A 14,210-nucleotide genomic window follows, 5' to 3' on the forward strand; every position below is an offset into this window, starting at 1 on the left:
GAATTCTGTGTGTGTGTGTGTGTGTGTGTATGTATGTATATATCTATATTTCCCCTTTCGCAGCTGCTGATGTTGCTCTATTAATTTCTGACCTTTAGTGATCAGGAGAAAAAAAATCTAACACTAACCTAATTATATGCTCTGAAAGTAATTTGTCTTTTCTGCTGGATGTGTGTACTGTTTATTTTCACCAAATATACCTGGTACTCTGTGACCTCTTTTGATCTGACCCAAACCTTTTCACAGGTCAGAAACCTTTTTTAACTATATATTTGATGATTACTTCTCCCCCAACATTTTTGTTCCTTTTAATTCTAATTCCAAATACCAGCAATATTGGGTTTTCTAAATCATGACCCAATATCTCCCAAATCTTAGACTGGATATTTTTCCTACAAACTCCATAAAATGTTTATTTTTTTCCTTTTAAGAAATAAGAAATACACATTTGGTCTCTGCCCCTTGGTTCCTGACACATCTCTTCTAAAATCCCCGTAATTTTGCAATAGGAACATTTTTTGTTATAGTATTTGATCTTAGCCCCCAACTCCTGACACGAGTGCTTCAAAGACCCTCAACATATCTGGAGTGACAACAGTGTCTTTATGTTTGCTAAATTAGATGGCTGGTAGCTGGCCCTGTATAGCTTCAGGATGGTCTTGAACTTGAATTAGTAGTGGCCTTTAATTTGCAACCCCACACACCAACTTCCAAAGATAGGAGAGGGGTTGGAAATAATTAATCACTGATGGTCAGTAATTTCATCATATCATGTTGATATAATGAAGCCTTCATAAACACCCTACAGAACAGAACAGGTTTGGAGAGTTTGCAGGTTGGTGAACCCACCCATCTACATAACAAGAGGGTAACATGCTCCCCATTCACCAGACAGAAGCTCTTGTACCCAGGCCACTTGCAGACTTTGCCTAGGCACCACTTCTGCTGTTCAGATGTACCAACTGCTTCATTATGGTAAACTGGTGTTATGGTTTAGATGTGGTATCCCTCAAAAGCTCATGTGTGAGACAATGCAAGAAGTTTCATAGGAGAAATTATTGGGTTATTACCTTACCCTAATCAGCGAATTAATACCTGATGGGATTAACTGGGTGGGGTCTGAAGGCAGGTGGGATGTGGCTGGAGGAAGTGGTTCATTGGTGGGGCGTGGCTTTCTGGAGAATAGAGGTTCTCTCCACTTTCTCATCACCACCTGAGCTGCTTCCCTTTGCCACACTCTTCTGCCATAATGTTCTGCCTTACCTCAAGTCCCAAGGAATGGAGTCAGCTTTCTATGGGACTAAGAGCTCTGAAACTGTGAGCCCTCAAATAAACTTTTCCTCTTTTAAAATTGTTCTTGTCAGATCCTTTAGTCCCAGCAGCAAAAAAGCTGACTAAGACAACTGTTAACATAAGTAAAGTGTTTCCTCAGTTTTGTGAGCTGTTATAACAAATTGTCAAACTTTGAGAAAGGGAGGGTGGGAACATCTGATTTGCAGCCAAGGTCAGACAAAACTGTGAGTAACCCAGGAAGAGCCCCTACTTGTGATTGGTTTCAGGAGCGCAGTCTTGTGGGAATGAGCCCTTAACCTGTAAAGTCTGTACTGACTCAGGGAAGTTAATGTGAGAACGGAAGTAAGTAGAAGGAAGCCCTAACTGGTAACTGACGAAAACTGGAATATTGCATGTTGTGGAAAATGTACACATTCAGTGTCAGAAATGTTGTAAGTAAAACAGCTTTCCTCTTACTTCCAATTTAAAATTTTGCTGTAATCTGCACAAACTTTATTTTCTGATCCTATATTTCCTTTCCTAAATTTCAATATACTTGATTCTATTGTGAATAAAAAATACATATTTTATTTGGCTTCTCCTTTCTTTTCTGTAAATTCACTGCATGTCTGCTCTGTTTGAACAGATTCTGGTCTAATTTTATGCTGTCCAATCTTCCAAAGGTCATATTATGCATATTATATATGTATATTGTATTCAAGTTTAATTTCTACACCCCGCTTAGTTTTGAATCATGATGAATATTATGGATATGCTAGCTTTTTTATAATTTACAAGTTTGTCCTTAAAACTGGACACATGCCCTGGTTGTTGCCCATGCAAAACCTAAGAAAAAAAAATTCTACAATCTTTAGATATTAAGAAAGCATGGAAAATATCACCACTTTATATACTTATATTGATGATTTGGGAGAACTTTCTAATAACTAGAAAACAATATTTAGTAATATTCCCTGAAAAACGTCTTTGGATTTTTTATAGTAATGAACAAAGTCACTATGGGTACAATTCAATGGATTTAGATAATATCTGACAGAATTTTTATGCTCTGTTATCCAGAAATTTATTTAAATCCTGTTATTAAATCATAATTGCAAGATCTTCTGAACAATGATTTAAAATTTGCCTGAAGGATGATGTTGCTTATGCTAACTTGTTTATTTGCATTTATAATTGAATATTAACACTATGCAAGTAGTATGCTCTTCTAAATGTTTATTACTATTAAATTCCTTTTTTAAATCAGAAGGTCACATTTAGAGAGTTGAGTAGACCTCTAAATGTAAGTATCAAATCAGCTCAATCGTGAGAGTTTGGTTGCATAGTTTACTACCTGCTGCTGAGTTTTCTAACATTAATTATATATGCCAGGAACTGGGTCGTATTACTCAGGCTTCTGCAGAGAATCATTTCTCACATGATCATAGAGGTGAATGATTCCCAAATCTGCAGTGTGGGCCAGCAGGCTGGAGATTCAGGAGAGCTGATGGTATACATAATATCCAAAGCATGCTGCTGGAGAAGAACCAACTGCTCAAGAACACTGATCTTTTTTGTTTTGTTCAGGCCTTCACCTGTTTGGATGAGGCCAACCCCTCGGCTATATTTAAAGTTCACTAATTCTAGTGTTAATTTCATTCAAAGTTGACACATAAAATTAACCATCACAGTGACATAAAAAAAAAAAAACATATGGATTCCAAAATGTGGGTTCTCACTTGGTTGTGAGACACAGAACTTACCCAACTCCTTTAACCTATTCAAGTCCCTACATACTTCTATCATGAAAGTTATAACATATTGGATAGTTATCAGGATAACATGACAAAAGGAAGCATCAAGTCCAAGATAGAACTGAACCAAAGCCAGGAATGCTTCCTAAAATACATAAAGAAAACATACAAGTTGATTTCTGGAAGATATGGCAAAGAATCAGGAAGGGAAATATATTTGCTTACTCTCTACAGGTTTCCCTGCCACTCTGTAAGCTGATTAGTTTTACATGACTGAGATAGGCAATTTCTATATGGGAGTAGTATACTGGTTAAGGCAGTGGCCTTTATGAAAATGGAACTGGAACCTAGTGTTCAAGTCCCAGCTCCTACTGGTACATATAACCACCAGTGAGCAACGTAACCTCCATGCAACTCAATTTTCTCTTCTGAAAAGTAAAAATAGCCACTGCTTGTCCTTCCCAGGATTGTTATGAAGATTTATAAGATACTGCATGTAAGCCCTAAAAAAAAAAAGTCCTAGCATATAGAAAGAGTTCACTAGATGGTAGCTCTTTTCATTATCACAATAAATATTAATAGGGCCCTGCTTGTCATGGTGATATAGGAAACAGCATAAGTAATCACAAACAAAAACCCCTCAAGGACACATTCATCTATTAAAATAATAAACATTAAAAGTCATAAGCCAGTTGTTCCAATGTTTTCATTTTCCAAAAAAAAAGTTATTTTATATGTGATAAAAATCAAATGTGGAATGACCATTGTTATTACCTTTTAATTCCTCATGGGAAATTTCACTTGCATCTGCACAACCTCTCCACTGGCAACCACTATTGAATTTAAAGAAAGTGTTTTATCAACTGTCTTTTTGAGGTTGACTAATAAATAGACAAATAGGACCTAAATACAAAAATATGATATGCTCAGGGGCAAGATTCTTAAAAGTCACGAAATCAAGTTAAAATTGTACTTCATTTCTTTTCACACCAACAAATGGGACTTCAACATTTTACTTATTTTAGGATATCAATGTGTCGGTTAATACACATGTGGTGTTTGTGGAAGAGAAAAATAATCCTACACTGGGTTAATAAATTACTGAAAGTCAAATCTGATCATGTTCAACTACCAAAGTAACAAAACAGAATTTCAGCATGCAAAATTGAGCCCTAAATACACAATTAAAAGGGAAATGATTAACAAATATATCATAAGTAATATTCATAAGGCTTTTCAAAAAGTTTGGCTATGCAGAGAACAAACATATAGTGGAAACAGGCCTCTTATCTCTAGAAAACACATTTGTTAGGCTTAGAAACAAGATATAAATTATGTATACCATTGCTGCAATGAAAAAAAATGCAATTGTTACTTGAAAATGTTATTAAATTGTAAATAAATTAAAGTTAACTCATGAGTCCACAGGGATTTGTTTTGGGAAAATTTGAATTCCTTCGTGATGAATAGAATTAAGGTAGACAGTATTTTTACATTTTATTCAGTATGAAGGTAAAAATCACATATAGAGAGAAATAAGGAGGAGAGGGAAGAGAAGAGGGAGAGGGAGATGAAAATATAATAGAGCTAGTCAGGAGCAGGTCCCAAAGCCAGCCCTATACACGAAAAAATGGCTACATAGAAATTGAAGGAAGGGTTTTCATGTATTTTAAGTTGATAAATTAAGCCACAAAATGTCAAACAATCTGATGTGTTGGGTCTACACATAAAACCTAAAACATCATCAATTTGAAAATTGATTTTAAGAGATCTAAAATCGAATTTAAAAAATGAAGAGGTGGCAATTATCTTGACGCTTTTATAGTCTTGAACTCAATTCATAGCAGACTTCTAGTTTTATGAAATAATTGAAAATTATTGTATTTTTTTTACTTCTTTTCATTTTCATCTTATGACAACCTGTTGCCTAATTCTTGAGTAACTAAAATCAAGGTGCTACATTGGCAATTTAATGGTACCCGAAAAAAAAAATAACTTTACACAATAATTAACCTCCTTCCACCTATGGAAGGAGATTCAATGGGTTAAAAGTTGTGATGTGAACATTGAAGAGGAGCTAGAGATATATGTGAGAATATAAAGAATAAACCCAAATTAAAAATAAGAGACTTAATTGTCCTTGTTGAAAATAAGAGCAGACATTCCCCACCCCTCTTTTCAAGAGTATTTACTTTAGAAAACTTGAAATTGTACATATTTTCTCCTCTCTTTGAAGGGCATGCAAATCCTTTTGAAGACTTGGGACTGATATCAGCTTTATGACTAGAGATGTCTTTGCCAAAGACCTCTGTAACATCTCTTTGAACTGAAAATATTAGGGAGATATCACCCTTATCTCAGAGTTTCCATGAGGGATTTGAGCCTAACTTCCAGATGGACCCGGCTCTAAGTGTAACAGGGGTCCACATTACACTTTGAATACAGCCCTTGCTGCTCTGCCACTGAGGCTTATTTTAAAATGTTCCTCCTCCCCTTCTCCCCTTCCCTAACCTGACAGGGGTCCCGGGATAAGAACATTTTTCCCATCTTAGACTGAGTTATCTGTCTTTGACACCCACCCACCATAGGAACCAAGTAATTCAGACTTCAGGAATGGCACCAGAAGATATAAAAAATGATTATCTCCCAAATTAATAAGTAAATCACAAACATACCCCTGTGCCCCGCCCCCCAGGGGCCTGGAATGAATCATTTCTTTAAAAACCCTCTGTTGTACTGGATGGGCAGACTCACAGCCTCTGGGCTCTGGGACAAGACTCCTGTCCTTTGCTAACAAAGCAATAAAACTTCTTTCGCCTTTTGCTCAAAAATGTGTCTTGTCAAGAGCTGAGACCAGTGCTACCGAAGACATCTTGCTCTTTATATTACAATATAATACAACAAATAATAAACAAATGGATAAATGTGTGGGAGGGCAAACTCACACACACACCAGACCCTAAACAAAAGTGAGGAGGACTTCAGAATCTCTAAATCATGTCTTTAAGAATATTTTTAGAGAAACAGAAATATTCTACAAGTGTAACTGGAATAAACTAGAATGTGAATTCCACAGGGGTAGGGATTTAATGTCCTTGTTGTTCTCCAGTGAGGCCCCAGTGCTTCAATAAAATCTGTTGATTAAATGAAAAAAAAAGAATAAAAATAAGGTAGTAGTAATTAATCTAGGAAAGAGGGTTGTCCATTTTCTTCACTAAGATAGAATACCTACTATCTTTGAGATGTTTCCTTGAAATGCTTTCTTATTGGTCTCCTGCTTTAGCTCAGAATAACCTTTCTCATTTATTCATAAGGAAAATTGAATTCATGCTGCATCATCTTCATTTAAAAAATGATTTCTGTTAAGTATAAGCATGAATTCTTGATCAACTACACAATGGCTTCCATGATTATAATAAATATGCCCATAATTATGTGTTTAAAATCAACAATGTATTGTTAAATTGGGGTCATGTAGAGAGCTGCTTTGAAAAATCTAAGGCATAAATCAGAAACTTGAAGATCATTTTTATTTTATGGCAAAATAAGAGACAGCCTTCAATAGGTTATCAAAATATGTAACCTTATTGAACAAAATTTACCTGGATAAATATCCCTATACATTAAAATGAAGCAAAATGAAAATATAATAGGAGAAACAAACTGTTTTAGTCAGCTTTTTTGTTGCTGTGACTAAAAGATCCAACCAGAATAACGTTAGGGGAAGAAAAGTTTATTGGAGGGTTTACAGTTTCACAGGTCTTAGTCCTCAGAAGGCCAGCTCCCCAGCTCACATGTTGATCAAGAAACAGAGGGAGAGAGACCCCACTTTCCAGATACATATATACTCCAAAGCCAGGCCTCCATGCCTACCTCCTCCAACCACACCCCATCAACCTTCAGTTACTACTCGATTAATCCCATCAGGTGATTAATTCACTGGTTGGGTGAAGGTTCTCATAACTCAATCATTTCTTCTCTGAACCTTCTTGTCTCATATGTGAGCTTTTAGGGGGACACCTCACATCCAAATCATAACACAAACATACAAGAATCAATGTGGAATAGTAAATCTAGATTGCAGACAAATTTAAAGACATACTGAGAACAAAGAGATGAAATTTAATTTAAATGTTAAGAAAAGATTTAAAAAAAAATAGTTGAAGTGGAAGCAAAACTTGATTAATTGAAATAAAATGTCATTTCAAAAATTCTTGGAGGATGTGGAGAGATGAAAGTTGGCAAAGGTGAACACAATTTAGCTTTTAAAAATGTTTTAACATTGACTGAAAAATACTTATTAAAATATAAAGAAGTAAACAAAGGTTAACTCTACTATCAATATCTAAGTGAGAAACTCCCAAATGGTCAAATTTGCCACTTACAAATTTGGAATAATATAAAGAAAATATGTTTAATTAAAATAAGTATGAGGATCATCTTAGCATCAATATCTGTCAATTTCTTCGCTGTTTTTCCTCCAAAAGTGTGTATTTACTCCCAGTGGAGTGAACATATTAAATCAAAGCAATCATATAGGGATCTTTCCCCAATCTGGTATAACATATTATTATTTTTAGGGTCCCTAAATCAGTCTAGACCACTAATGTATGGCTCGCTTCATGTCCTTTCTTGCCAACGAGGCTCAGGATAAAAGGTCTCAGATTACCTTCCCTTTTCTGCTCAAGTTCTCCTATCCAATAGGCTCTGTCCTCTATGCCCTCCTCCTGGGTCCCATTTACTCTGAATAGCACCTTACTCTTTTTTTTAAGTATGTGTTTATTTATTTATTTATTTATTTATTTATTTATTTATTTATTTATAGTTGGACACAATACCTCTATTTTATTTATTTTTATGTGGTACTAAGGATGGAACCCAGGGCCCCTCAGGTTCTAGGTGAGTGGTCTACCATGATTACAGCATTTGCACATATATCCAAATCTAGAGATAATGCACTGTCACAGACTCCCGTTTGCAATCAGCTCTTCTTATTTTTCTCTTTTCATCCTCTTCTCTTAAAATATCTGCTGTTGCTAAGACAGCTCTACCTTTGTTCTTCAAGTATGCCTTGAATTCCTTTCCTCTCAGTTCTTATCAAGGTGCTTCAACTTGCTGGAATGGAACTTGGATTCCTGCCCTTGCTGGAATTCTAGGACATCTTCTCTCCTATTTATCTATTTCATTTAATGTGATAATCCTGAAAAGTACTTACTACCATAATGGCAGAATTTGTATAGCACTTAACACTACCCCCTTGTGTATCCTTTATTTTTTGTATGTTTTCTGATGCAAATCAAACATTCATCTATAATCCCCTTGAGGCGGGGTATATGTATGTTAATTCACTGTTTGCACTGTGCACTTCACTTAGTTGTAGTTGCTCAATAAATGTTAATAATAAATGTTAAAAGGGATTTCTTCTTCTTTTTTTTTTTTTTGTACTGGGGATTGAACTCAGGGGTACTCAACCACAGAGCCACATCCCCAGCCCTATTTTGTATTTTACTTAGAGACAGGGTCTCACTGAGCTGCTTAGTGCCTGTCAGTTGCTGGGTCTGGCTTTGAACTCAGGATTCTCCTGTCTCAGCTTCCTAAACTGCTGAGATTACAGGCATGCGCTACCATACCCAGCTCCTAAAAGGGATTTCTATCAATCTCTTAGCCAGGTGAATAGCATTTGAAAGGAATTTTAAGGGCAAATTAATTTTCCAAAGAGAACTCCAATTTTAAAATCATATTTGCTATATTACTGACATTAAGAGACTTTTAATAAAATTTTCTAAGTCCTCCAAGATAAAAAATTAAAAAATAAATATTCTCATACTTCTAAACCTATCATTTGCTTAATTACCTTTGAACTACTTATGAAAAATATTGGAGTATTAAACATATTGAAAATGAACAGATCAAAGATTTTTATTTCAAATTACATATATATGTATATTTACGTTCTAATTATATGCAATAATATTTTGTTACTTAAGATATGTCACCAATAAGATCTACTAAATAACCAATGAGGTAATTCTTCAGTGTGAAAGTTTGTGATTCTATTATACAAATAAAGCAGAATTAATTGACCATTGTGAATTGTCAATATCTCATAATTATGACTCCTTTGTTTATTTGAAGAGATACACAAGAGAAGGAAGGATCTAGGCATAGAGCACATTTGCTCACATGGAAGAGACTGGCAGGAGGGAACAGGTGGACCAGCAATTAACTGAAGTTTGTATTAACATGTAGAACACAGTATTTAAATTTATCTTCATTCAGGTTTCTTCTAGTAAGCATAGCTTCTCACAAGCGAGTGAAATACCAGGTGGAGATATCTAGAGCAGTTAGAACTCCTGCCAAGCCAGCACATGGGCCCCTTTTTGATACTGTGGCAGTAAAGGAAGAAAGCAGAAGCCCTAGACTTGGGCTCAGGAGCAGAGTCCTGACCTGGATAATGAATGGCCACAGCAAGGTAAAAAGCCAGAAATAACGAAGACTCCTAGACGGGGCAGAAAGAAGCAGCAAGCCATGGAATTTAAAGGTAAATTATAGGACTTAATTCTTAAACTCAGAGGATAAACAACATTTTTTTTTCTTTTTCCTCATTGGCTGAAGTCTGCTATTAGAACCATTAATTATGGTTTTATTATAGAAATCCATAGAAAGAAATACCAAGAAAAGGGGCAGGCATCAGACTTCTAGTTCTATTAGGAAGTAATGCCTTTGGGTATATTACTTCTGTAGGGAAATACCCTCTTTTATCTTTAAACTTGTGTCATTTGGAAGCTGACAGTCAGATTTTCTTGATAAAGGTGAATTATATTTCATTTTGACAGTTGTAACATTAATTTTTCAAGAAGTGCTTTTCAACTATTGATCGCATTTCAGTGGAAAAGAAGTCAAGTTTTCTATATATATATATGCTCACATTTTTATAGACATTATGTTTTCTGTTTTGCATTTTTAGTTGTTGATAGGCATTTATGTTGAGATCTCTGAAAACCTCTCAGATTTTGTCCTTTTAAAGTTTCTCTACTTCTTATCTTGTCACATCAAACATGATACAAAATTTTAATAGAAGATGAGTATTTCATTTACAGGCTTCCACTTCACTGCAAAGACAAAATAAATACTTTAGAGCAAAACATCAGCTAATACAATATTTTGAGTGTCCTGACAAAACAAAGTTTGAGGAGTTCATTGTAGGAGAAAAGCACAATAATCCAATATCCACAAATCTTGGTTCTTCTCCTGTTGTATCATGTTGGGCAATACACTTAAAACTGTGTTTTATTTTCTTTCTGATGGTAAAAGAATACCAGTTCTTTGACCTAATCACAGGGTTGTGTTGAAATGCATGAGATGTTAATAAATGTATTTATTAAATAAAACAGAAGGTTATTGCTATCATAAGAAATCCAAACATGCTAACACTGAATACTACAAATTACAGAGAAGACAACTTCTCACCAAAATAAAGAGCTAAAATTATACTTCTTGCTGACAGGGACCCATGCTCTTTCTCTAGTACCATAAAAACCTCAGTGTTGGAGCTGTGGTCTATGCAGATCTAATATACCACTCTTCTTTGCTCCCTCATTGCATGCTTGAGTTCCTCTTGGAGTCCCCCTTACCTATGGGAAAGGGGTCTGCCAACATTAACAAATTCCTCCTTTAGTTCCCATGGAAAAAAATATCGGCCATTGACCCCAAAACTATTTCTTTTGCAGGAAAGTGTCCTAATTTTTCAAAACAAAGCACAGCTCACACCCACTGTTAATAAGCAGGAATTTACTCAAAAGATGAAGACTCTTTACTCCCTTGAGCTAGAGCTTCAGTTTTTTGTTGTTGTTGTTGTTGTTGTTGTTTTTGTTCTTCCAGGAATGATGTGTGCATTTCAAGAGTGACCTTCTGGGGACAATGCCTTTGCTACAAATTGGCTTTCTTAATGAAAACTGGGGTTTGCTCTGTATAAATAGGTTGTTTACAGCTAGTAGTAGAGAATGATAAGTAAAGTAAAACAAGGAACAGCTAATATCAGCATATCACAATGGTCAACTCTTGTTCTGATCATATGTAGAAGGAATTTACAAGCATACTTTGGCAGTAAAAGGGAAGCACAGAGTTGAACCATTAAAATGACGTTTACAGGTTCTGAATATGTGTCTTTTACTTTGAAAGCAGGCTACAAGGAGCAAAGGGAGCCTCAGGGTTCACATACTCATAAATGACAGAGAGACTCAGATTATGGAAGCAAGACTGAGAGCTCTGAGTCCATGACTAAGTAAGGAGAAGAGATGACATTCTGGCCAGAAGAATACTTAGAGACATTATGTTATCTCCTAGGGAAAAGTTTCCTTCCTTTTCAGATTTCATGAACTGCTTATTTAGAAATATCTGAGTGAGTTCTTTATCTAAGAAAGAGATTCAGGCAAAGGAAAGGGATGTTCCACTTACCCATTTTTGCATAACAACCCAACTCCAAAACTCAGTGACTAAAATGACATCCATTTTGTTGCATCTCCTTGATTGGTAAGTCAGAACATGGGTTGGTCTCAGATGAATGATTCTTTGGATTCATCTGGCATGTTCTAGGACACTCCATGGACTTTGGCTGTTGCCTGGGTAGGTCTAGGAAGTACAATACTGCTAGAATAGCTGGAAAGTTGGTACCCCTGGAGTCCTTCCCTTTCTCTCCATGTAATCTGAGGGCATCTGCTGGTCTTTTGATGATGACTTCCAGTTTCTTATTAACTGGACCCAGAAAACAACCCACTATTAATTCCAGTATATTCTAATAGTCAAGTAGTTGCAGAGCCCATTCAAATGGGATGGGGGGTGGGGGCGGAGACTGGAGAGAGGCATGGAATCAGATCAACCTTCAGGCAAAGAGATTTATTAGAGCTAATAGTTTGGCAAGGTCTGAATTAAAGCTTCAAACTGCCTAGGGAAAGCCAAAGGAGTTTCTTTAGGGTCTCATAGGGACAGTGAGCAGTTTCAGGACAAGGAAGAGCCACTCAGATCAATTGGCATTACCAAATTAGGGTAAAATATGCATTCAGCAGTTTGTGCTTGGGCAGTTGCTTAAAGGGTCCCAAAACCACCATTGAATAAAAGGAGAGGATTTTACAGAACAACGGGCTCCAGTGAATATGTGGACTTTGGTATGTGACACAACCCTCAACGGGAGAAATCTCAAGGAGTTTGTGACCATCTTTAATTGTCATGTAGATGGAATTCTTGCTAGTATTTCTTCTTATTATTGGAAAATCGTGTTCTCCAGAAAAATTGCCATTTTGTAGTTTTTCTTCTTTGAGGAAAGCATTGAGAAGAATACTTAATAATCAACTTAAAATGAGCAATATAAATTATTGTCTTTTCCTCACCTCAGTCTCTCTCTCTCTCTCTCTCTCTCTCTCTCTACACTTTATTACCCCACAACTTTCAAACCAAAGTCAATATTTTTAAAAGCACCAGTGGTCCAGGTTTTATTTGTGTCAAAATCCACTTTACATAAGAATGGTTTGCAAAAGAGTCCCTCTTAGAACACAGACAGTAAGAGTTTCTAATTTTAGATCTATTATAACTCAGAAGCAGTCTTTTAACCTCTCTAATTTTTATTTGGATAATAAGCTCTTCCCTCTCTAAAACTTAGAATTTGTGGCTAATTAGTAAGGTAATGTATATTAAATTCTTTTAACTTTTATGAATAAGAAAGTATTATGATCGGGCTCATTAAAATTTCAATTTCAAACATTATAAATTAACATATGCAACTTCAAAAGATATGTTAAAATGTTCAAAATATATAAAAAATGTTAACTGTGCTGTATTCTTGATGATTTTGCCTTATTGTTTCTAATTTAGAACTTTCTTTTTAATTCCTAATGTTCATTTAGATTATTTCAGCCTGTCTTATTCATTATAGATTGGATATATCTATAATTTGGGAAGTTTTCTTCAATGCTGCTTAAAAATTAGGGAAATGCTACTTAAATAATAGAATTGTTTTCCTTCTTATAGTAGGACTTCATTCTGTTCTAACAGAGAATATCTGATATTATACAACCCTAATTTCTCAGCTTTTTAGAATTTGGTATCCCAGATCTCCAATAGATATCAGTGAAGCATCAATTTGGAAATATTCTGTTATCTAAATCCAAGGGTGGAGAAATATCATCTTCATAGTGACCAGAGTTCAAGACAAAAACAGAGTCTTGGCTTCTACCAGTAGGTAGGGTCTGTCTAAATTACAGCTCTGCAATCAAGAAAGCCTGTTGGGGTGTTAGCAGCTCTCAGTGGTGGACTATATACCCCCCCCTAGTTTTGCAGAAGACCCCAGCAGCTCACTGCCAATTTCTTTCTGTGTTCTTGTCTTGCAAATTCAAAGAATAAAATCCACAGATGAGGTACAGTGAGCATAAAAGAGTAGGACTTACTCAAGTGAGAAGAAAAGAGACAGAATGCCCATAGAATGAGAAGAGAACTGATAGAGTCTGCCCCTTAAGTGTATAGTATAGGGGCTTACATAGCTACTGGGTAGATATGCGGACAGGGTATTGGAAAAGAACTAAAGTTATGGGTCAATATCTATGCTAACAAGGTATTGAAAAGGTCCTAAGACTATTGGTTCAGCCCACAACCTTCTGGTTGGTTAACACTTGAGTCTTTTTCTTTCTCGGGTCTATCCCATCTTCCTTTTCCTGCTGCCCCAGGACAAAGTGGACTGAAATGTTTGGAATGTTTCTACAGATTAGTTTCATGGAGTAGCCTGTTCATTTAGAGAAGCCTCTTTGTGCATAGGGTAGGGGTGGCGTGGGGGTCTCAACACTCTGCCTATTTTACTCTCTGTCCTATCTTATTCAAAATTTAATAAGAGTTGGAGTAGTTGGTTGGATTTTTGGCCTTGGAACATGCCTATAACACTCTTGCCCAAATGTCAACCTGTTCATTCCCTTCACCTATTTCATGTTTGACTCATTTGTCACCCAGTAAGATTTACTCTTACCAGTCTTTTTTAAAATTCCATCTTCCTGCACATATCTAAATCCAAGGGTGGAGAAATATCATCATAATAGTGATTTCAGACCTCTCTATTCTGTTCTACTTCTCTTTTTCCACGGTTACTTTACTGGCAACTTATTCTATAGAATTTACTTATTTATTAGTGTTTATTTTGTTTCT

Source organism: Spermophilus citellus, assembly GCF_964194105.1.
Source record: "Spermophilus citellus genome assembly, chromosome: 8".
NCBI classification, from domain to species: domain Eukaryota; kingdom Metazoa; phylum Chordata; class Mammalia; order Rodentia; family Sciuridae; genus Spermophilus; species Spermophilus citellus.